This window comes from Diabrotica undecimpunctata, chromosome 5, assembly GCF_040954645.1.
Source record: "Diabrotica undecimpunctata isolate CICGRU chromosome 5, icDiaUnde3, whole genome shotgun sequence".
NCBI lineage: Eukaryota > Metazoa > Arthropoda > Insecta > Coleoptera > Chrysomelidae > Diabrotica > Diabrotica undecimpunctata.
In genome coordinates this window covers 80,036,389-80,059,671 of record NC_092807.1, presented here as the reverse complement: position 1 = coordinate 80,059,671, position 23,283 = coordinate 80,036,389, and positions in this window count along the sequence as shown.

The following is a 23,283-nucleotide window of genomic DNA, read 5'->3' as shown; positions in this document are numbered from 1 at the left end:
TAAGTAAAAGAGTTGTTATTATATATACTGTTAATTAAATGATAACATTGTTGTTTGTTTGTGTTTATATGACTGCGGACACTAAATCCATTCGCCAATGATAACTGTAAAAATTAATTTAGTAAAAGGATTGATATAATACTCAATGCATTGAGACATTTATGACTTTGGTTGTAACCAGTCGGATGGAAACTGTACAATATAGTCGGTTAATTGATATAGGGTATGTGCCTTGAATTGAATATATATGTAAAAAGTGAAATATGAAAAAATAAAAAAATAAATGAAAATAGACTTACATATCAGATACAAGAAGGCTCTTCTATTATGGTTTACCATATTGGTCCCACGAGTAGCTAGGGAAAGATAGTCTACTTCTCGCAGAGCTCTGTTTGCGAGGGTAAGCTCTAGATACAGTAGGGTTTGACTTGTTGTCCCAAAGAAACCATTAGCGGCAATATCACCTTAGTGACTTATAGCCTTTATCACGATACCTCACAGCTTGGCTTTCAACAGGGCAGTTTCAACAAGGATACCTCGAGAAGGGTGAAAATAAAGATTACACACCTTTAATCATTGATGGGAGTATCCAGTGATCTTCGAACGGTTGAAGGAGATGCAAAATCGTAAGACGCTTCTTGTAAAATTTGTCCTCTGGAATTATGTCTTTTTCCACTGAGCTTTACACCGATTAGAAAAACAACACATCCCTCAACACCAACAGTTGCATGTTAGTTCATAATTTAATTATTTTTTATTGTTGTGTTTCTTATCCTAATATACATTATTTTTAGCTACATTTTACTTCATTCTAGTTATAGTGGTCTAGTTATTCTCGGTTCGTCGAATCTGTTGAATTATTTTCATATCCATATTTTCATGAAACCCTATATTAATATAACCCTAACATATGCAGTATTTTTAAAATTAAATAATTCCTTTTAGTGACAGAATATACTATTTATATTTTCCATTATGTTCTTCTTTTTTATTCACTTGTCATAATTTTATCATTACTTAAAGATTTCTAATAATTCGTGTAGTTTTATTCCATAAAGTTCAAAAACAAAAAAGAAGAAAAAACTCAAGTAATCGCAGAAAATACTCATCAGTAAAAATCGTCGAATTTTGCGTTAATCGGGTATATAAATCTCTATAGGAACTCTATAGGAACGCTATAGGAACTATTCTTCTGCATTTATTCATGAGTGGAAACCAGTTGGAAAAATCTACCGAGATGGTCTTTGTAGAAAACCATGTCACCATAAATCACAGATTTGCTGGGATATTCCTCGTAAATCTCAGTTGGAACGTATTCTCACAGGGAATTACCGAAGGATTTTCAAAAATCGAGACACAAATGCCATAATTAATATATTGTATCGAACCTACAGTAGTAACTTTACAACTTGATCGCAGTTTAATTAAGACCAAACCTGTCACGTGCGTGATATATGGTAGTGTTCTTTAAACCACTATCAACGTATTATATCTAGTTAAGGATAATATAGTTTCTTGTATTTATGCCGTATTAGGACTATAAAAATATGTTTAGGTATACAGCAATGCAAACGGAAGATGGAATTATTCTTTAAGATATACTCAAATACACAAATATTGTACTCATAAAAATAATACTGAAATCTGCAGAACCAAGAATGTGCTTTTAGCATAACCTTTAAGAATGTTTTTGTCAGGTTTGGTTTTTATTCACGTGGTTTTGGACATAATAAAACCCCACATGTAAAACTTCAGATAAAAATAAGCAACAATTTAATAAGGCAGCTCCCAATAAAGCTGTAATAGTACTAACTGTAATTACAGATTTGATGGGAAGTTTCATCCCAAATCATAATTATGATTAATACATATTCTATTATTCTATTAACACAGGTCTAGTATTTGAGTTATGGGGTTTAGTCATAGAGTTATGCTAGCAAAAAACCAAAAATGATTATGATTTATACATCTTGTAATTCAAGTATATGAGTTACGGTGTTTAGTCATAGAGCTGCTCTAACAATCCAACATCCTGGCAATCTAACTCTACAATATAATCACGCTGCGATATATATATATATATATATATATATATATATATATATATATATATATATATATATATATATATATATATATATATATATATATGTATATATAAATTAAACCTAGAGCTAAGATTAATACTATTATAAAAATTAATATTAAACTCACCAGTCTTCCATGTTAAACCGCGTCGATATCCATTGGGCCGAGCTTTCGACATCCTCTCTGATCTCCTTTTCAGGGCTTCCGAGGTCTCAGTCTTCCAAAGCTTCCAGACACTACTACACCCACTAGTCACTTCACTACTACTAGTACTACTACGACCCCCCGCACTAGCCCATCCCGGTCAGACCGTCATTAATGCCTTTTTATTTCTTGTTCTTAAATAGCCACATTCTTAATGTATATAAATATTAATATAAATAATATAGCAATAAACTAAAAATATTTATCCTACTGAGCAAAGACTAACGCATGCTCAATAGAATATTGTACATGTATATCTGTATGTACGGAACAGTAAGGTATAGTAATAATAGGGATCTAAGATGAGTGAATTTTACCCTTGGGGGAGTTGAGAGCTGTGTGGCTTAAATGTGGATAATGTGGATAAAAAAGGTAAATGCAAAAAATTATTATGGGTAATTTTATTATTTTATTATCAAAAAACTCCACGCCAATTGCTTTAGTAAATAAACAGCCTCACTAACTCAAACCTGTACGGTATTTCCTCTCCACAATAACCTGCCCGCCTCTGTCTCATGATGGTAACTGTTCCACTCTACTAAGTTTATTTCTATCCAACCATTTCAACCTTATCTGTCCGCACCAAACATTAACCAAAAACGGTATCGCGCATTAATCCATCGTCCCTTTCTCTTACTTACACATTGAACAAAACCTTTCATCATTTCTATCAGATCGATAATTTAAATATATAACCCCACATCTTAATTTTAATAGCCATCGAATGTCCCCAAAAATTTTTCATTTTCTTTTGCAGTTTACTTCTGCTTGCAGTTTTTAGTGTCCAAAAAACCTTTGAGCGCCTTATCCTCAACTTGACACTCTGCCTCTTCGTTCTGTTTGTCGTCACACCTCCAGTCATACTAGACCAACTTTTTCTTCATTCCCATCCACATCTAACCTTATACCAAATTTATCTCCCATGCTCATCCAATCTTTTCACCAGCCAGAACTTGCTTTCAATATATTCAAAAAAAAATTTCAACCTTTCATTCCAAAATCCTAAAATTTTTTGAATATATTATCATTGTATATAGACTCACTTTAGCAATATCTGGCTTCAAATCTAACAAAAAGTTAGGAGAATATCTTAAAAAAGAAAACATTTTTTTTATATTCATTCGTCTGATTGTTCACCTCGTTGTACCAAAGATCGCATACCTGAGCCCTATTATCCAAAATTTATCTTACGATCGAACTGTTAATTTCGAATTTATCTCATGAACTGTTATTTTTTTGATGACAACTTCGATTTCCTCTCCAATCGTTCTCAAAATACTATTTTGAAAATGATTTCCGAAGTGGAAATTGAAATGTCAAAATAAACGAATTTTAAAGTAAGTAAAATTGTTGCTTATTCCTATTAAAAATAGTGAATTGTATTAGGATACTATATTATTTATTTATTTATCGTATGGCAATTCCAACACATTTAGAACAAATACACAAACCCTAGTAATATAGGTATTTGACAAATTTTAAATAGTTACAAACAAACATCAAGTGTATTTATATAATCAATTGACTCTGAAGTTGCAAACAGGAAGTCTTCAGGGCTACCATTGTAGGATCTTGAGGGACACTCTTGAATAATGTGGTCGATGATTTGGTTCTCCCCACAGTCACATTGAGGAGACGGGTTCTTTCCCCATTTATGTAGCATGTATGCACATCTGCCATGTCTGGTTCGGATTCTATTTAGAGTGGACCATGTTTTGCGTGGAAGATCAAAACCTGGTGGCTTGTGGGTAATGCAGGGCATGTTATTTTGCCATTCGTTCCATTCTTGGGACCATGCATTCGTGATGTTGAACTCCTCATGTATCATTCTTGCCGTTTTCATTGGTGGTTTTCTAGAACGGAGACGGGTATTTCGTGCATCCTCGGTATCTTGGTGGATCGGCAGGTTTATATTGTTCATGATCTTTTTGTATTCACGTGTAAGTGCGTCGACTTGTCGTAAATGTGGAGGTGGGATGTGACTTAATACTGGAAGCCATTGGGTGGAAGTTGATTTAATTGTACCAGCTATCATCCTCATAGTGCTGTGCAGCTGATTGTCGACCTTTTTTACGTATGGACTGTGTAGCCAGACTGGAGCACAATATTTAGCGGTCGAGAAAACAAGGGCTAAGGCAGTAGAGCGGAGAGTGGAAACCGATGCTCCCCAGGTGGTACCGCAGAGCTTCTGTATAATGTTATTTCTTGTACTCAACTTTTGGGCAGTTTTTGTTAAATGCTCTTTAAATGATAGCGTTCTGTCTAGTGTTACGCCCAGGTACTTCGGTGTTTTGTTGTGGGTAAGTGTGGTATTTTCAAACCGTATGTTGAGTTCCTTTTCAGCAAGTTTATTGTTCAGGTGAAAGCAACTAACTTCTGTTTTGGATGCATTTGGTTGAAGTCGCCACTTGCGAAAATATTTGCCCAATGTATATAAGTCTGCCGTCAGAACTTCTTCAGACGTTTCTAGTATTCTGCATCGTGTAGCGAGGGCCCAGTCATTGGCGTATCCGAACTTTCTTGACTGTGTTTCCGGCATATCTGCTAGGTATAAGCTAAATAGTAGTGGAGAGAGCACTGACCCCTCTGGTAGGCCATTCTTAAGTTTCTTTGGTAGGCTGATATCTGTGCTCATCACTACTTGAAACATTCGGTCGTTGAGCATGCTATCTATTAGGCGTGCTATTGGTTTACAGGGGATTGCACGGAGAATTTTGTATATAAGGCCCTCTCTCCATACTGTATCGTAAGCTGCCGAGAGATCAACAAACGCCGCTGAAGTTTTAAGTCTTCTTTGGAAACCCGCTTCGATGTAGGTGGTGAGTGACATTACCTGGTCTGCACAGCTTCTTTCTGGTCGAAAACCCGCTTGTTCGACTGGGATCGCCTGGAACAGTTCTGTACTGATTCTATTATATATAAGCCTCTCTAATAGTTTGTAGATGGCAGAGAGAAGCGCAATTGGTCTATAGTTTTTTAGGTTGTCGGCAGGTTTGCCTGGCTTTAGTATGGCTATTATCTTAGAGCGCTTTAGTTCTTGTGGAATATTTCCAGTTACCATGATGTCTGTGAAAAATCGAGCCAGCCAAACTTTTGTATACTTTCCACAATTTATTAGGAATTCAGGGTGAATATTATCAAATCCTGGTGCCTTTGCTGGCTTAACGTCTTTAAGAGCCTTTGATATGTCTTCGCTGGTCAAGGGGAGGAAATGCTCCGTTTCTGTGGCTACGTGTTTTAAAGTTTTAAGTTCTCTCTTTACGAAAATGGTGTGTGCTTTATCCTTTGGTGCCCTGGATGTTTTTACTAGGATGCTATAAAAAATAGCTTTAGAACAATACTTATTTTGAAAGCTAGATTCGTCATTGTCATTCGTCAGTTTCACCTGAAAAATAGACACTGCTTATAGGCTATTGATTATTTCAAAAAAAATATGGCTAAAAGATACAACAACGTGGTATTATTATTTCATATGATCAATGGATTCCCAAATATGAAAAAACTGCGGAGTGCTACCATTTAAGGGGTGCGTTTAGCTAAGAAAGAGGTGAATTAGTCCTTTTACACTAGGGTGAATTTGGGTGAATGCTATGCACTTTTCGTAAATAGACATTTTTAGAAAAGTTGTTCAAAATCATATTTTCTATCAAAATGTTACCTTTTACAGTCAAAAATAATTTTATTTTATTTGACAAACATTTATTCAAAAAACTAAGCAAAAAATAGGAACACACGTGATTTTTTTGCCCTATAACTTTTTTTCGTAGTGGTATAGGTAAGGGCATTGTATTAAAGGAAAACAACTTGTATGTTTTCTCTTTAAAATAACGTTTGGCAGAAGTCCTTAGGATTCACAGTATCCCAGATATGATTTTTAAAAGTTCTCCACTCATACCATTTTTGATCCATTTTCCTTATTTTTTCGCAAACATTTTTGAGTAACTTTTTTCTACGCAGCTTTAGGTATATACAATAGTATTTTTAATAGGAAGAAAAATCAATTACATTTAAAATGATCTACTGTATAAGTTTCTGGGAGTTTCTAATTTTAAGCGAGATACGGTTCTTTAGAGTTTTCTATATTTAACAATTTTTGCTAACTTTTACGGCTATTTTTTAAATTTCTAACTATAACTTTCTTTCTTGTACATTTAGGCATATGTATTACTAAATAAAAAGTAAATCTCATTTTCTGTACTTTAAAATAGTCTATTGCTAAATATTCTAAGTTACAATAACCAAGATATAGTTCGTTAAACCACGATGTTTGTACCGATTTTTATATAACTAAAAGGAAATGTACAAAGAATACTCCAGTTGTCAGAGATGAAAATGCCACTGAACCTCGAAACATTATACGAACAAGCTGAATTTTACCGAGAATGTCAACTTTCAGACCCCAAAAAATATGGAAGAAAGTTTGCCACTCCTACCCCCGGGTTTTCCTCTTAAATCGCCATTGTAGTGTGCGGGAAACGGAAAACATTGATTTCCCAAAAATCTGTACGCCGTAAAAAAATGGTTTAAACGAGAAATGTAGCTGTGATAATTCTGAACAAAAATGTTTATTGGCTTTTTTTTTGTAGAATAAACTGTTCTCTTTTAATCAACGCTTGAAGCGACCGGCGATTTTGAATGTCAGTTCAATTCGGCGCGGGCTAAACCAATTTTTAAACACAATTTGAATCAAGTCGATGGTAAAAACTCTTTCTCTGATCGACCTACCATATGGACAGAAATCGAAATGCATTTTAAAAATGAGGAGTGTATATCTTATACACATTTTTTTATTTTGCCGCAAATAAAGTCAGTCTTTATAAAGCTGGTAAATAAATAAACGTTGAGCAATTTTTGCATTTTTTACGATATTTATAAGATCCGTAAAATGTATCACTTTCCTTGATCGATCACTATGAAATTTCCATTGTTAGAGCCCAATCTTTAAGACCTATGGCATGGAATTTCGATTTTGAATTTTGGCAAAAAAAATATGATTTGAAATATGCCTAAAAAACGCTGAACTTTCACATTACAAATGACCTAAAACTTTTAAAACTCCTTTTCTTCGACTGTACAAGTACGATTTTTAAAACTACACAACTTCAACTATAAATTTCATCTAATGATGTCTTCGTAAAAGCATCTTCCGTGACATGAGAGCATTTATTCGCATCAACCACTAGGGTTATTAGCGGTAGGTTTATGATACAACTAGAGCAAATAAGATACATTTTAGAAGTCATGACTTACAACAATATGGTACAATGTACATGTATGTATATGTAGCAAAAATTAAATAATTAACTCTATAATTTATTATGTCAGAACGTTCCATCATTACTGCTTTCTTTCCTCTTTTTTTATAAACAAACCCCATCTCTCGCAATAGTCGATATAGAGTACTTTTGGAAAAATTAGGCAAATGTTTGTGTAAATTAAGGGCATCCAGGATAGCTTTGATTGTGGGAGGTATGTTCTTTAAGAAAAATTCCATTTGAACAAGTCTTCTCAATTGGCTCCTGATATTCTCATCGTAGGTAAACTTTCGATTGGTTTCCTTCTTGGTCCGCTTACGTGGGTTTTTCAGAATTTTGGGTAAGTCTCCATTATGATTCAATCCTTCCTGACGAATTTTCCAGACTGTCCTATCGTGAACACCCAGCGCTGTACTTGTTGTAGAAACAATTTGTGTTGAAATCAGATCGGAATTTGTTTTTGTTGTATATATCAACATATTCAAAATAATTGGTAGCGCATATAAATCTAAGATTTTTCCTTATTTGAAACTTTTCACCTCTAAATGCTCCATGTTTTTGACACAGTACATAAAAAAAGTTTAAAAATAAATTGCACTTATTTTTTGACAAGTTAACGTAACTTCTCGAATGCACACACCAAACAGTTAAACCGTTTTCTCAATCTGCAAAACTGCTGGAGATATACGCACTCGTATAACAATTAGTAGATACTATTATCAGGAAAATTCTAAATGGGTATTTAATTACAATAATACCGAAATTTCTATACGGTTAAACCTTTTCTACAAACGCCCATTAGTCAGTAAGCTATTCTACGAATTCTACGACTTTCACTTTGGAAGTCATTATCGAAATACAAAATATTAATCAATTACAAAAATTTTGTTGTTAGAAAAAAATTCTTCTAATAATTAAATTTAATCTGACTCATTCACATCGGCAAATCAGACATATTAAACATTTTAAAGTAGAAGACATCAAAATGATATTGCTAATATTTGTGAGTTGCAAGGATTTTATTAAAAGATAGTTCATTCAATTATATGAAATCAACTTTATCTTAAAAATATCAGTTACAAAAATCATAGCATGTGATTAGTGTTTTAGGTTAAATCTTCGTATTTTGTGCTAAGGTATCTCCAGTTACTATATGGATAACTGTTAATGAAACACTCTGTATAAATAATCCTCCTCCTTAGTGCCTTCTCTGGTAAGGTTGTCGATCAATATGGTAAATTTTTCACTAGTCTGGGCTTGATGGTCCCGTCAAATAAGTGTGAAAGTGTATTCCACTCAAGCAGTTGTGCTAAAGTTGATTGCTGAGTAATAAATCGATGGTTGAAAACGTGCCACTGTATGAGTTGAAACGGGTAGGCATTCCTGTGTTTAATAGCAGCAGTTTGAGGTTGTTAATTATTTCTAATAGAATTTTGCAATTTTTGTCTGTTTTGGCAGATCCCCAAGATTTGTTATGAGCATTTGTGTCAGTAAGAATTAATTTAGGAGATGGAATTTGTTCTATTACTTTTTGTAGTTCTAGAAATATAAATTTTTCCGAATATGGTAAATATACACTGCAAATGTTGATTTTGAAATGATGAACTATTGAGACTGCAACAGCGTCCAGATTTGTATCTAACGAAATTTCTTTGGACTCGACCGCAGATTTCACAAATATGCCAACACCACCACTAGCTATTTGCTGCACTGGTCTATTTTTGATGTATGGTGTAAAGTTTTTTAATTTTTCATTATTATTAGAAAATCGTGTTTCTTGTAGACATATTACTAAAGGTGAGAATTCATTGATTATTATTTTTAAGTTTTCGATATGGCTGTAAAAACCATTCAAATTTTATTGAACTATGAATTTGGTTGCTAGATAGAGTTGCCGTCACACTCTTCCTCAGTAATGGAAGAGTTGTATGTTCCATGCATCTTTTTTAAGATCCTTGAAATGTTCTTTTAAGGACGTTGGTCGTTTGTGTTTGTGTCTACCATTTGCAATTCAGCGCTAAGGTCGTTCTAGGTCATTTGTATTTTCCTTTGCTACGTTTTCAGGAAACTTTGAACCTATAACATTTGTAATATAATCACATGGTTCTGTGTATTTTAGCGTGTAAGGAGTAGTAGCTGACGATAAAATGGCTTCTACAGGTTTCATTGTAGTTTCGAAGTTCAAAGCTTTTTTAATCCTTTTAGGTGCAGATTTTTAGAACAGAAATTATTATTTTTTGATTTTCTGACTCTATTATTTTAGGAGATGTTGACATTTGCCTTTTTATAAAAGTAAGTGATATTATGTTGGTATTATTAGACAGTGTTTCGGGTAGGTTTTTTGAGTTGGAGAAGGTATTTGGTAGTGGTCTGGTTGAATAAGTAGGATGAGTACTGGATTGATGAGCAGTTGGGGTTTCTGATGTAGGGGATGTTTTATTTATTGGATAATTTTCATAAATAATAGTATTCATAGATTAAGATGGCTGGTCAATATTTTGTATATTAATTGGTTCGATAGTGCAGTTTTCATCTTTGTGTCCTGTGATATTACATTTAGAGCAATTTAGGCCATCTAAGAAAAGATAAATTCTGTAGGGGGTATTGTCATAAGATATTAGAAGTGAATTTGGGTCATGATTATTAGTTGTTGGAGCAATAAATACTTGGCGCCTAAAGCTTAATATATGATTGTATTCAGATTCAGACATGCCAACTTGTAAAAATGTTATTTTAGACACTGCAATAAGGTCCAATTTTTTGAGCCCTTCTTTAATAATAGTGTTTGGAATACTGGGGCAGATATTTTATATCACTAGTTGGCTCGCAGGAGTAATAAATCTTCTAATTTCTATGTCGTTTTCTTTTATTGAAACGGATTTGTGATTATGTAGTAATTTTTCTAAGATTGTAGTGACTGAGATAAATGCATACTCTGTTATTTGAAATTTTGGACGTGAAGATGGTGTTTTTTGGTTGTACCAAAGTTCCTATTGCTGTTATGTATTCGTGTATTTTTATATCAGGTACTGATGATAAAACTATAGCTTGTTTTTTTGGATGGAAAGTTCCTTACGCCATTAGAGTAGGTTAATGTTGAAGAAGAGGTTGGTGCTGAAGATGTTAATAATGGTTTGGTGATTACTGTGTCACTTTTTAAATTGTTATCCATTTTTAGTTTTTATTTTCTTCATTTGATGGTATTAATACTGGAGCCGCTACTGAAATAAAGTTATTAAGCCGGCTTATCGGCGTTTTTATTTGAAATACAAATAGATCTTCTGTTGTTTAGCTTTCAATAAAATTCTTTAAATGCTTTTATATGGATCAAATAAAGGGTGTACTTACAATTTTTCTCTTGTGTGATTAGAAAACACTTGAATTTCACTCTTAGTACAATCTTTAAATTCTTGATATAAACCAACAAAAAGCACGTTTTATTCGGAGCTTCAATTTATCAATACTTTTTCTAATCAGTACCTTTCTACCAAAATCCCATGTAAAAGTTTAAACTGAATATTTCTTAGGCATAATTCAAATAGGTACCTCATATTTGTTGCTTAAAATTAAAATCGAAATTTCATGTCATAAGTATTTATTAGGCTTTATCAACAAAAATTCTACAGCGATCGGTCAATAGAAGTGATAAATTTTATTTTATCATGAGAATCATAGAAAATGGCAATAATCGCGCAACGTTTATTTATTTATCATCTTTATAGAAACTTTATTTGCGGGAAATATATGATCGTTCTATTCCCTCTTCCTATGTATGCTGCTCTCATTTTGTCGTTTCTTTTACGATTCCTCACTGTATCTCCCCTGATTTTTGTTAGTAATCGCATTTCTATTGTCTCTAGTATTTGGTTCTAATTTAATAGTTGTCCTTTGTGTTTTGGATATATCAGCTCTCGTTTCTTCCTGATATATTATAATTGGTCTGTAGCGAAACAATTTGCTTACCACATTAGGTATCACTTATAAAGGGTTAAAAGTAGGGACTGAACAATTACTGGGCTGAAGATAGGGTAAACAAACAAACCGAAACATTTGCGAACGGCCACTCTTGGTTTGGTTGGAGAGCTAGGTCGTAAGTAAGTGAATAAAAGAGGGACTGGATGGGGTAACTGCAAGAAAAGAAATCAAAAAATACTTACTGCATAGATTCCTGGGCAACACACACAAGAAGGTTCCTAAACTATTGGAATATTCCCTGAATTTGGACGCAAAAGAATTCTCTTGCTGGATAGAAAAAACGGCTTTTCTTTCCTAAAAAATATTAAAGGGAGAAAATCCTTTTAAAGGAAATATTTCTACTGGTTTAGAGAGAAACATTCTATATATTTATTAATACTTTACATCAACAGTTAATACCAACAATATTACCAAAATTTATCAACAAAACTTACAATGGCGCTATTTGTAATGATTTACAACAAGCTCCAGGCGTTGGTGACACTTATATGAATTTAAACTATTATTAAAATGAAAATATCTAAATTTTTTAACGAAGCTTACATTGAGGTTTAAACCTTTGACCTTTAAACGAAACAATTTAAATTTATGGTTATGTACCAATTGTCAAAAAAAAAAGATAATACTGACTGTTATGTGTCGAAATGAAATATAAAAACTTTTTGAAATAATTATTAAATTTTAAAATTAATTGCATTTAACGAATATGACAATTAGCTAATCCTTAAAACTTATAATTTTATTTATTTACAATTTTTTAGTTTGTCATGAAAGAAAATTTTTTATTTAATGAAAAATGTCCATTTTTACTAAAAAAAAATAACAAAAAGTATCTTATATCACTCCGGCTAACGTATATTCTTTAAGAAAGTTTTTGGGATCGGAATCAAACCAAAACACTGCAAGCAACTCACAACTGTGTCCCACTCAAGCTGTAAATGATCTGAAGTGACCAAGAAACACAAATATGGACAATTCTTGGTAAGATTCGGGCTTCGGATTATCCTAATATTGTCCTGAAGTTATTTTCTTGTGGAATTTTAGTTTTAATTTAGTGGAAGTAATTGTTATTTAAATGGAAATAAGCCACAATTAAAGGTTAATGTAAGTTTATTGACGTTTAAATTTCCACTTCGGAAATTGTTCCCAGAATACAAACATTAGTAACTCATGCGGGTAGTTTGAGAACGATTTCCAACTTGAAACGTCTCAAAACTTACTTTAACCATTAATTGTGACTTATTCCCATTTAAATCGGATTAAACTGTTAAATCTTTAAATAGTCCAGGCACTCTCAGACAATAGTGTGAGATAAGTATACTAAAATATAGAAAAGAGCGATATGTTTTACCAACCGGCAACATGAAGTGTCATAACTTGTTCAGAAAATTTAAGTGCCATTTACTGAGAATCAAGCAAGAAGTCAAAATAAGTAGATGTTATACAACGCCTGGTTACAGGAAAAATAAGAAAATAAAACTCTAAATATGATCACATAACAAACTAAAATTTAAATACATACAATACAAAAGAAAATATAGGTAGAAAATCAACAGCAAATAGAAGATATACAATATCGCAATGACGACGAAGAATTAGATAAAAAAACCGAATGGATTCGAGCTTGAATTGCAAAAAAAAAGGAAGGTAAGCAACTCCCCAAAGAAATTACTAACCCAACCCTACTAACAGAGGATTACACCAGATGAGACTCAAACGGTACGCACACCACCAATCATTATAAACAAATTGAGAACAGACGACACCCTAGTGAGACATCTATCTGGACTAAAGCTAAACAAATTTTCAAATTTACGTATCTTTTTGTCTTTATGGAGTTCCAAGAAAGAAATAAAATTCCACATCCTTATTCTATTTTATACAAATAATCAAATTCTTATCTATTTTTTAGAATCTTAATACAAAGGTAGATTTAAGCTTTCTACTATGTACCGTACGCGCTTATGAATTTTCTACCCGCATATCTCGAAAACTTAATTGTCTCTAATTGTTTGCTTAAAATATATTATTCATAGGGCTAGTAAACAATTCTGCGAAACACTCTCTTAAAACTAGCTATAATTCTTTTTACAAATTTGTCATATACATTAAAAATTTATATGCTCGTGGTTGGGAAACATGAATTTTTTTTTTAATTTAAATTTTAAATAGGAATATTTTGTTTATTTCTCATGTCAAATAGGAATATAACAATATATATATATATATATATATATATATATATATATATATAAATATATATATATATATATATATATATATATATATATATATATATATATATATATATATATATATATATATATATATATATATTGAAATGATTTCAATATGTTAAAAAGGATACAACTTAAATGGATTTTTATATGAGTTTGTTGTTCATGAATTTCATAAAGCCATCACAATGTGGGTTCGACTCTGAAATAAAAGAGAGAAAAAGATTAGTAAATTGTTAAATAAATTAATTTTGACTTACCTGGTATAGTGGTAATAATTTCTGAATAGTATAGTTGCCTAGTGTATAGGTGAATCGTCTAAACCTTAAAAAGAACAAAAAAAGAAGAATTCTTAAAAAGTATTTAAACATAGAAATTAAAAAAAAAAACGTCAGAAAATAAACTGTCAAGCAAGTCTGTGGGAGCTAAATTAATAGGGGTTTTGTTAAATAAGAAATTACAATGATGTGGAGATGAAAAGAATAAATTGTATTAGCATTGTAATAGAATAAGTTTTATATCTGAACATTTTTTTTTATAAATTCCCAAATTAGATGCGATTAAAGTGATTATGAGAAATTAATGTGGATTGACAAATGTGTCAGAACAGGACAGCTTTATGGTTTAAAAAAAATAGAAGACGAAAATAAAAAGAACGTTGGTTGCGGTTAGCAAGGGATAATAGGTTTTTTGAGGAGGATTTTTCGACGAAGGGGAGCCCTGAAACTGTGGAATAGGTCGGGAGTTTTTTTTTTAACTCGTCTAATTAGAATTTTAGTTTTTCCACAGTTTCTACAGCAGAGATATCCAGAATTTGTTCCAGAGAGTAAGAGAAACAATTTGACTTATAAATTATTATTGGAGTACAGAAATGTCATTTAAATTGAGAAAATTAAAATTCATGAATTAACATAATTGCGATAGGCCTTGAAAATTGCGAAAAAACTTGAAAATATTAATGATCATTAAATTAAAAATAGAATAGTACGTACCTTAACTTCCGAAGAGAGGATTGATATTCCAGTTTCACTGATTATTTTGCGAGTAGTTAGTTTTCTTTAAATAAATCAGAACTGTTTTAAAGTGAGGTTGGATAATAATTTTGGGGATCATTTAAAATTTTGATTATATTTGAATGCAAGTTAAAAGTCAGCGGAATAAAGTGTTCATTTTCTCTTTCTTTATAGTTCATTTAAACACTTTATAAAGTTGCAATATTTATTTAGTTTTTAGGTACTTGTAGAGAGTCTCCACATTTTGTAATAAATTTTTATTGTCACGACACTAAACCACATTAAGATTTATACGATTCCTATTTTTGTAAATTTTTTAAAGGCAACCCAAGTTGCAGACGAATTTTATTGTTTATATTAAATTTGTTCATTTATTAACCCAAATAACGTGCTTCATTTGGGTTAATTTATCAAAAGTCTAAAGTAAATTTTGGTTTAATTTCTTTTTGAACTCTAGCAGGAGACTACAGAGTCGACGTCACACAGTGACAGATTGCTTAGAACACATAATTGAGCTAGCTGAGGTATATATTAAATTAAACAACGAACCACATATTTTAAAAATTACAACATTTATTATAAATAAAAATAAAATTAATAAAATACAACTTTTTCAATATATATATATATTATATATATATATATATATATATATATATATATATATATATATATATATATATATATATATACATCCCGCTATCCTTTTAAACTCTTTTCACGTTGCAGTAATTTAGCATCACCAAGAATTGCTATCATTTTCTATTTATAAATTGTGTATGTTCGTTTAGTGCACCATTGTAGGCTTGGCACTGTTGTCGGTTTTTCAATATTCCGATTTTTTTTATATATTTAATTTTTTACGTCATACCTACGTTTTAACATCGAGCGGTAAAATCACTGTATTTGGCATCATTTTAGAGCCAATAGATGTTGCCGGTATTAATCCTTAAAATAATATTTTAGATACCTAAATATCGATCGCTTTGGGTTCAAGTTCAAAGAACGACATTGAAACTACCTGCTCACAAGTTGCAGTCTCAACGGGTTTTTTCTTCGTTTAGATGTTATATTTATTCAACCTAGATATTTTTGCCGAGAGAATCGTGTAGGGGAATATTTTACATAAATTTCAATTTACAACCTGTTTAGTCGAAGCTATCGATGAATAGTTTGAGATAAATATTATGGTTTTATGGTATTGAGGCCTTAATTATTGGTTGTGATCCTGTTAATGTTTGAAATTTTGATTTCCATTCCGGAAATCGTTCTCAAAAAACGTTTTTTTGTACAAAATGTGTATACATATTATGTTTACATAATTTGTACAATAAACAAAGTTATTGTAAAATAATAGTGGAAATCAAAACGTTAAATATTAGTTAATTAAAAATGTAATTTTCATCTCAATAACGACCAATAATTGTGGCTTAATCACATAAAAAAATAATATTTGACTTTGACGATGCCATAAGAAAGTAGTTCACGGAACCTCGCTAAATAGTTTAAAAAAATCTTATACAGAAATTTAAATTCTAAATAGTATGAGGGGTAGCTGACGAAAAATTCGTAAAGACGTACACTTGATTTTGCTTTGTTTTTTTAAACAATCTTAAAAGGCAAAAAAAATTTTTTTGCTTATAAAACGTTTTGTATACATTCTAAAGAAAAATAATTCAAATAAAAGTTGTAGACCATAAAAAGTTTTTTATGTAGAGAAATACCAAATTTAAATACATAAATAATTGATATAATTTCAAAAAACCGTAAATTTTAAGATATTATGTTTGTAGTAATTTATAAATGTTAATAACTTTGTTTTTTGCCTAACGACAGGTAATATAGCTACTTGAAATTATGGCAATTGATCAGTTATTAAAGTGTGCTAAATATCAAGCAGATCAAAAAATATTTTACAATTTATTCAATTTGTTTATGACAGAAACCGATTATTTAAACAACCGTACTTGTCCAAACAGTATGACTCTACAAGTATTTTGTAACTTGCAATCGATTCTTTGCACTTTCAGTTTTAGGGTATATTAAAAAAACTTAAACATATTATAAAATTTTTTATTAAAAACAGTTTGAATAGGGGACTTTTTAGTTTTTAGACCACTTCACGTTTTTTCAGTTTCTTTGACAAGTGAGGATTGTCTATTCGCTTATTTCTTAATATGGGCTATGAGCAATTATCTAGTCAAGTCAACACTATTATAGAAGTTACCCATACTTTTCCAGTACTCATTCAGACGGTTCATCTTAATTGTCCCCCCATATGGAACATAAGTCCGAGAAAAGTCTTAAATTCTGTTTGTGTTGTCTCTTTCCAAAACGCAATCCTCGATTTTTCTGAACGACTTTGTGCAAATATTTCGTCAGAGTCAATCAGAGTCACTTCCATCATTCATTTAATCTACATCGTCCTCGACAGATGCTTCTAACAATGATTGTAATTCAGCAGTGGTCAATCTACGTTTATGTTCACATCTAGCTTTTTTAGATGTCGAAGGCATATTATTTACATCCATCTTTTTATAAATGCTATAACTCACTTTTACGGAGGTAATTAACAATAAAAACGTTCTACTAGAAACTATCAACTTACGACTTCCAATACTATAGGCCACTTGAGGCACAATACGTTTTTACTCAATAATAGTTCCTGTATAAGAAAAATTATTTTTTAATGTGCTTCAATGAAGCACACTAGACATATTGCAGTATTGCCATCACATTCTTCACAGTATGTTTTAACTTTCTACTAGTCATGCTTCTTCTTAAAAGTTTGTAACATCTTGTACACTTTCTTCTCTTTGTATTATCTACATCGCTTTGCCTGAGATGGTATTTTTGGGTGTAACTGGTCGTGAGGGTTACAACATTTCTTTAATTGCAAATGCTTTCGCGAACTTTACGTTTTCTATTATTTATCAACTTAGCATTGACTACTACGGTATTAAATGCCGCATTAAATATTAATTCCACTGCCACTTTCCGGTACCACTTCAGAATTTTGCGTATTGGGCTTTGGTAAGAAGCCACTTGATCACTAAAATCAACACTCTTTTTCACCAAGTTATAATCGAGAATAGTTTGTGGTTTTAGTACTTGTGTATAATTTTTCTTTTCATTTGATTAAACCAAGATACAACTATTATGTTTAAATGTTGTAAGGATTAAAGCTGGTCTTTTGTCGACCCATTTTATCACTTGTAAAATCAATTATGGGGTTAAGTTTCATCGTGAGTAGCTGGTTGCAACTTTTTTAATCGAGATTTTGGTTTTACATGTTTTTATAGTAAAACATCTGCACATGAATAATTCGTTTCTTGAACAATGATTTCAATTCAACGACCAATATTCTAAAATAAGGTGTTATTACGTCGTCCGGAATATTATAAACTGGTTCTCTTTCACAAAGCATTGGAAATATGGTTTACATTCTATATTTAGAAAAATCTGTTACTGCAACTCTTGTTCGACTAAACTAAACTAAATTAGTACACAAAACAAATTAATCTATTTTTTTTTTATAGAAATGCAGATTCCTGTTGGATTTTTATCAGTGCGGCATGAGTCATTGGTGTCTCGTATATCCGGACCTCTTATCGCATTACAAACATAATTAATTCTCAATTAGCAGTGCGGTACAAGATACATTTAGGTCGTATAATCTTAAAGCCGTAATAAGACCATAAGACCGTATGTTATAAATAAATATATTCCTATAAGAATTATCTTGAAAGATGAAAAAATACAATAAAAAAGTGCAATATTAAGTGTTATTTAAAAAATAATAAGTCATTCACGGGCGTACAGTTAAAAACAAAAGATTTCAGTGTTCTATTGCTTGATTATTATTATCTGGTATTCTGAAAATGTTGACATTTTTTCCTGGTCTGATCTTCCTCAACTAACGTCATCTTTCTTATGTGGTGGGTTGTATTGTTCAAGTCTCTTTAAGTGTTTTTGTTGCTATCCATAGTGAATGATTTTCTTTAGACAATGTACTAATGTAGTGTTCAAATGTGGAATTGCGTGCATCATGTAGCGCTGATCTTAATTGTCTGATTATCTATCTCTTGCTCTTCATTTTTCGACTATTAGTTGTATAATATAATTCTGAGTGTTATTTGTGTTTTCTTGATTTGGAATTGTTAATCGTGTAGCTCCATATGAAATAGTAGAAGATGAAAACGACAGCATATTCATCGATAAAAAAAGGAAACGCGATAAAGATATCTGAAACAACTGTTTTATGTTTTACCAAAACAGATGAACAGAGCACTATAAAGAGGAAGTAGAATTAGCTATGAAACAACTTGAATGGGGAAAAGAAGCAAGCTTAGACCAAATACCAGCAGGAATTATTCAACTGAGGAAAAAAATTAAATTGATATTTTACGCTAATATTTCACGTTCTGCGACGCATTCCACGTTTGACACACTGTCTTGTTTAGTTTTCTGTCATTCTATTTGTTAAATCCTATCTCATTCTCATCACAGCGTCAAGGAGCAGTAAGTGTGTGCACTGAACGGGAGGCATATGTCTAACAGTGAACGTTGGAGATTTTTCGAGTTTATCATATCTTCTTCTTTAAGTGCCTCTCCTATCGGAGATTGGATATCATTAGGGCGATTCTAATTTTATTTACTGCTGTTTTAAATAATTCGTTAGTGGTACAGCCAAACCACTCTCTTAAATTTCTCATCCAGAACATTCTTATATGGCCTGGATTTCTGCGTCCTTGGATTTTTCCTTGCATTATATTTTGTAGGAATGTGTACTTTTGTCCTCTCATCAGGTGGCCAAACTATTCAAGTTTTCTCTTTTTTATATTCAGTATAACTTTTGGATCGTTATTTATTCTGCGTATTACCTCTTCATTTGTAATTTTATCCACCCAACTTATTTTTAGTATACGGCGGTAGCACCACATCTCAAAGCTTTCAAGATTTTTAACATTCTCCTGTTTAAGAGCCCATGCCTCAACAACCGTAAAGCAAAGTACTGAATATATACTAAGTAGTTAACTAAAAGTGGACGTATGCAAAGATATGCATGACGTAATCGTATGGTACTCGCTAATAATCCTGTCACGTAATATGTCACACACTTCTGTGCGTTAATTTGTTTTATTGCTGCCAGTTTAAGGTGTTATTACATGCCGCCATGTTTAATTTTTCTCCACCATCGTATTATCTCCGTTAAATCCTATCATTTTAGGCTCCATATGTCATGATTAGACCTATAGGACCGGAGATACGCAACTAAGGCTCTTTTGACATAACATATATAGGAGCAAAGATATATACCTAAGGTCCTTTTGGTGTTAATGTATTTGATTTCTACGTCGTAGTATTCTATTGGTTAAATTGTACCATTTGAGGTACTGTACGTCACGATTGGACTAATAGGATCAAAGATACATAACTAAGGCCCTTTTGCCAGGCTACTCTATTTAATTTTTATATCTCATTGTATTCTATTAGTTAAATTCTATCATTTGAGGTACGAAACGTCACGATTGGACTAATAGGACCGCAGATATATACCTAAGGCCCTTTTGACAAGCTGATGTATTTTATTTTTCTATGTTATTGTAATCGATTGGTTAAATCCTATCATTTGAGGTACTGTACGTCACGATTGGGCCACTAAAAACGAAGATACGTAACTAAGGCCCTTTTGACGTGATGCTGTATTTGATTTCTATGTCATTGTATTCTATTGGTTAAGTGCTATCATTTGAGGTATCGTACGTCACGATTGGACTAATAGGACCGAAGATACATAACTAAGGCCATTTTGACATGCTACTCCATTTAATTTTTATACCTCATTGTATTTTATTTGTCAAATCCTTTCATTTGAGGTACTGCACATCATGATTGGACTAATAGAACTAAAGATACACAACTAAGGCCCTTTTGACATTGTTCTGCATTTGATTTTTCTATCCCATTGTATTATTTATGTTAAATCCTATCATTGGAGGTACTATACGTCACGATTGGACTAATAGGACCGAAGATACGTGACTACGGCCCTTTGGACATGTTGCTGTATTTCATTTTTTTATTTCATTGTTTTCAATTGGTTAAATCCTGTCATTTGAGATACTGTACGTCACGATTGGACTTATAGAAACGAAGATATATAATTAAGGCCTTTTTGACATGCTGCTATATTTGATTTTTCTGTCTTATTGTATTTTATTGGTTAAATCCTATCATTTGAGGGGCTGTACGTCGCGACTGGACGAATTGGAGTGAAGATACAATAGGTAGTTGCAATATATCATAACCCGTTCCTTTTAACCAAACATGATTCCAAAATGATTTGTGGATGAAAAATATATATATATATATATATATATATATATATATATATATATATATATATATATATATATATATATATATATATATATTCTTAAATTTACTATTTCGTTGTGGGCAATATTATATTCAACAGCGATGCCAAATTTCTGATGCTAAAATGATTGATAATGAAAGTGGGATATACATTTTCATGTATATAATGGCAGCGAGTAAACGGTAAAACCCTGAACTAAATATATATAATATTTTCACTGTACCATCATTTTAGACTCAAACATTTTCTGGAATAAACTTATATAACTCAGTAAGGGATAAAAAGAGAAAGCGGATATTTTAAAATAACAACACGGTATCAAAACTCTAATCAATGAGATGGTTAAAATTCTTGTAACAAGTACAGGAAAACAGTTATTGAGGTCTTGTAAAGTAGCGTCGATATACAGATGCTACTTTGCAAGACGATGCTAAATTGATGGGAAAAGCATAATGTATCGATGCGAAAATGATAGTAGGATGTATATATATATATATATATATATGTATATATTAGAAGTGATTATTTCGACCAAAAAATAATAAATACGTTCAAATTATCGGGTATACTGGTCTATAATAAAAATCTTTCTTTTTTCTAAATTACTCAATATTTCGCTATTTATTTAAAAGCTTCCTCAGGAGTAAACTAAAAACAATTTGAACATTACAAAAAATGGCGTACAAATACATTTTAAAACACTAAGGGACGGTTTCACCAACGACAAATAGCAGTCTATTCAATGAGTAAAGTTATTCGACCAATAAAACTGACATATCTGCGTTTCACCAACGTCAAATAAGACTTATTCTCTGAATAAACTCCAAATAAGTTATTAGTCCAATATCGGCCAAATAAATATTTATTCTTCGAATAAGTTGACAGCTAACCTCACTTTAAATATCAATAATAAAGAAAATGCATTAGTTTAACTTGAAATTATCAACAATGTATTGGAGGTAAACGTAATTATATCACATAATTTGAATTTTGTATACATATATATTTATTTTAGATTATTCTCTTCATCATCATCATCCTCTGATGACGGAAATAAGCAGCGAAGGAAAAGACCACGCTTGCAGCTGTAAAGAAGAAACCCTTTTGCTGAATTTGATGTTGTGTACTTTAAAACTAGGGTTAGAATATCAAAGTTCTCCATTTCTTTCTCTAAATAGTTTTTGCTCCTCTCGCGTTTTTTGTCCATTTTGTCCAAGTTTCAGATTCACAATAATTTACAACCATAACAAACAGATTTTTTTATATAAATTATGTATTGACATTGACAATAATTGTCAATGTCAATTATTATTATTATTATTTTCACAAATTAATCAACCAATATCAAATATTATAGGTTATGTATATGATTACAGAAGAGATATGTAAGAGAGTATGTATCTTACATATCTCTAGATTACAGTGAAAAATAGTGAGATGCGCTTGGCCAAGCACCTAAGAGGTGGAGGCCAAGAGAGGTGTCAACGAGTACAGTCTGTGTAAAATCACTACATTTTGAACTTATTCGACGAATAACTAACTGTGGATTACAAATAGTTATTGAAACGGAATAAAATTTATTCTACTAATAAATTTTATTCGACGATTAACTATTCAGTGATTTATTTGTTGTTGGTGAAACCGGCCCTTACAGAATTTAAAAGATTTCGCAAATAAAAACTGACATTGAAGTATTTGAAATATTGAATGTCAAGATTAAATTGTCTTAAGCATGTTCGTTACAGCTATACGATAAAAAATTAAAATTATTTCAAATGTAAAAATAAAAATAACAATAAAAGAAAAGTTAGAAGAATAATATTTATTTGATGAATTATTATTAATTAACATAACAACTAACCTTAATAATTCATCAAATAAATATTATTCTTCTAACTTTTCTTTTATTGTTATTTTTATTTTTACATTTGAAATAATTTTAATTTTTTATCGTATAGCTGTAACGAACATGCTTGAGACAATTTAATCTTGATATTCAATATTTCAAATACTTCAATGTCAGTTTTTATTTGCGAAATCTTTTAAATTCTGTAAGTGTTTTAAAATGTATTTGTACGCCATTTTTTGTAATGTTCAAATTGTTTTTAGTTTACTCCTGAGGAAGCTTT